This window comes from Theobroma cacao, chromosome 7 (genome assembly GCF_053813885.1).
Source record: "Theobroma cacao isolate CCN51 chromosome 7, ASM5381388v1, whole genome shotgun sequence".
Taxonomy (NCBI): domain Eukaryota; kingdom Viridiplantae; phylum Streptophyta; class Magnoliopsida; order Malvales; family Malvaceae; genus Theobroma; species Theobroma cacao.
Genome location: NC_142645.1, coordinates 33,826,008 through 33,829,441, shown reverse-complemented (window position 1 = coordinate 33,829,441; position 3,434 = coordinate 33,826,008).

The window sequence follows — 3,434 nt, the reverse complement described above, 5'->3', positions numbered from 1 at the left end:
AATGACCCCTCTCAACCTTAAAATATTGGTGTTCGGCCTACCCTTGGGAGCTAAGAGATTCTTGTACTGTAGGTCTCCCTTCCACTATCCCCTGTATATCATCCATATGGACTGCCATCATCTCTACAACCCGATTAACTCCCTGTAGGTCTGCCGTCAAGTCCTCGATGGTAATGCCCCCAATTGGTTGTCTATCCACATCACCTGAAGACTATCCCTACCCTCGCCTACCCACAGGCATATCCGCACTCAGTGGCCTAGTGGCTCTGCCATGTCTACCTCGAATCCTAAGCGTGGACGCCCGTGGCCTATTTGTCATCTCATTAAGAGCATTTTGATCCCCCATCTGTCTTGAGGCGGCATTCTTACCTAGATAAGAGTAAACACCTGTTATTAAACACATTTTATAATCATACTTAAGGGAAAAAGGTGGTTTCTAAGATAGGGAATCTATGTGGTCCCTTGGTAGTAAAATTTGCCATGGTTCACACTTCACTATTGAAGTTTCCACATAAAGACTCGACATTCCACTAGGTCAACAAAAAGGAAGTCCTAGGACCTAGACAAACTAGGGCTTCGATACCAACTTTGTCAAGACCCGATTTTCGAGCCGTGACCGGCACATGGACTCAATGGACGTAGTCCACTAAGCCCAAGTAACTATTTACATAATTCTGCCCATCATCCCATCAATTATTTTATAAGTTACATATCACAATTTTACTCTTCAAGTACTTTACTAATAAACTATAGCAATCAAAATTGCATTTATATTAACCCAAAATAATAGTAACCATTGCTACTCATGATGGGTAACCAATCAAAATATATGTATATGGTCTAAGGCATGCATCTTAGTACTTTACATCACATGCATCTATTTACAAACAAAAATGACTCTCGGCTTCTAGCGAAGTGACCAAGTTGAAGGTACGGCTATGGAATGCCAAGATACCTACCAAGGATATGAATCTACGAGGACACCTCAACCTAGTTACCAACTACCTCTTGATTTGAAAACATGAAGTTGAAAACGATGAGTATAAACACACTGAGTGAACAAAGGAAGGAAACAAGCAACAATAAAGAAAGTTGATAATCATGATGCACTTATTCGAAAACAATGCAACTTAGTTCAAGTTCTTATTAAAATCCCTCCATTAAACCCCTGATTATTAAATCATTTAATGATGAAGGAATCATATTCAGCATAAAGTTGGAAAGAGAGGAAATTTCCAGCAATCATCCAAGCAAGGCAGATTAAAACAGAATGTTTCTCGCTGCAATATAATCAATTTGCAAGTAATTGGAAAATTTTCAAGATTCATCATGCCATACAATCACATATTATAATCATGATCTTTCTATTGCATATACATGTACTTAAGCATATATCAATTCGTATACCACCCTATCTCACCTAGCTCGTTTGCATCCCCCCATATCGTGCACATAACCGGACACCCATCTCACTTAGCTCATGTGCATCCCCCTACATCATGCACATACTCGGACACCCCATATCACACAGCTTATGTGCATCCCCCCACATCGTGTATAGTTAATGCCATTGTGTACATCCCCCCCACATCGTGCACACGGACAGTATCACCGTCCACCTTTCTCACTACCGTAATCACCGGCAAGTGCAAACTCACCCCACACATGCACAGTTGCATTTGTCACACAATGGTACCATTTAGGACATAGTATATATATATATATATATATATATATATATATATATTTATCAACATGATACAAAAACATGTGAATTGATCACACTATCCATCTTATAACATGAAAACATTTCATAAGGGCTTGTTCCCATGCTAGTTTTGAAGAAAGAACCAAATAAAATGTTTGAAGGGATTCAATCAAACATATATGTGTATGTCCCAAAACCTTTTAATGCAATTTCACTCACCAATAATTGTTGAACCTTTAATCGACTTTAACTTCCCTAATGGTCCAAATGGGGCTAAGGGGCCTTGTTGGAACCTATCATGCACAAAAAATCACAGCCAATCCAATTTATATTAATATCACTCCAAAAGCTGTTTCCCAAATCAAGCTTCAATAGCCCTTCCTATCTACCTTCCAATTACCATTTTATTGGCTATTTCGTTTCTCTACTTTAGTAACACTAGAAATAGATAAACAATTTCAGCAAATAACACAACTCATAACTCTAATTACTAGCCATCATCAACAACTTAAAACCAATCCTAATTCATCACTCACCTTGGAGGATTGTAATGAAATTTCTTCTCAAGAGTCCTCAAGCTATCATGAAACCTTTCTTTCTTTTTCTCTTTACAAAGTTCAGCTAGTGAGAAAAAGTATTAAAAAAAGATTTTTAAGGGTTTGTTTAAGGTGAAGGAGTAAAAGAGTAAGAAAAACCCTACAACAGGGTGTGTAAATCACGAAATTTGAGGTTAGTTTGAGAGAGTGATGGAAGCTTGAGAGAAACTTTCATGGAAGAGGAGAGAACTGTGAAATGGGAGGAGGAAGAAGAAGTTGTTGGAAAAGATGAGATCTTTATAGTTAAAGCTTATCTAATTTCTCATGCAATTACAATAATGCCCTTAACAAGGCCACTTGTCTTCCTCTTTTTCTTATGCAATCATTTTACTTTTTGGACACTGGGAAAAGGTCCAAAATCCTCTAAAAGAGTTCCTTTAAGTAGCCCTCAAAGGTCCTAGCTTCAATAATCCCCTACACTTGTTATTTGTGGAAATTACGGTAAGGGTCGCGGCTCTCAATTTCTAGTGCCGCGGCGCTCAAATGTTTGGTTCGAATCTATTCTTTTGGCATAGTACTTTCACTTTAACAAAGATTTTGACCACCTTCCCTTCGAAAATGGGCAAAGAGGTAAACTTCAAAGTTTTAACCCTACCTCTTAGCTTTCTAATGGTTTAAAAATCATGTCATTTGGATTTTTGTAATGGGAGATATGCTTGAAAAACCAAAACATATGAAAATAGAGCAACAGCCCATTACGCACCTTTCTTCACCAATTGAAATTATTTTTGAATCCTACTCCTATAACGACTTAAAATAATTATAAGTAATGTAAAACTAGCATCATTAGCTCAAATTAAACCTTTAAACATAAGTTTCACCTTGAGTTACGCATCTATGAAGGTCAAGGTTTCATAATCATATTCCATAGAGAAGTCCAAATTCTATAATTTTTTGGTGACATGAAGAGATGCACCAGAATCCTATAGCTAAATGTTGGGTTTTCAGTGTTAATATTATTGGCTTAAGGAATAGGTTGTCAAGGCTTAAGTTTGAAGTAGTTCTTGGTAGCATGACTTGGTTTGTCATAGAACATACACACAACTCTAGAAGTGGTTGGTGAGGCCCATTTAGAAACAATATTTGGAGGCAAACAAACAGAATTGGACTTGGTGAAATTTCCATTGCGA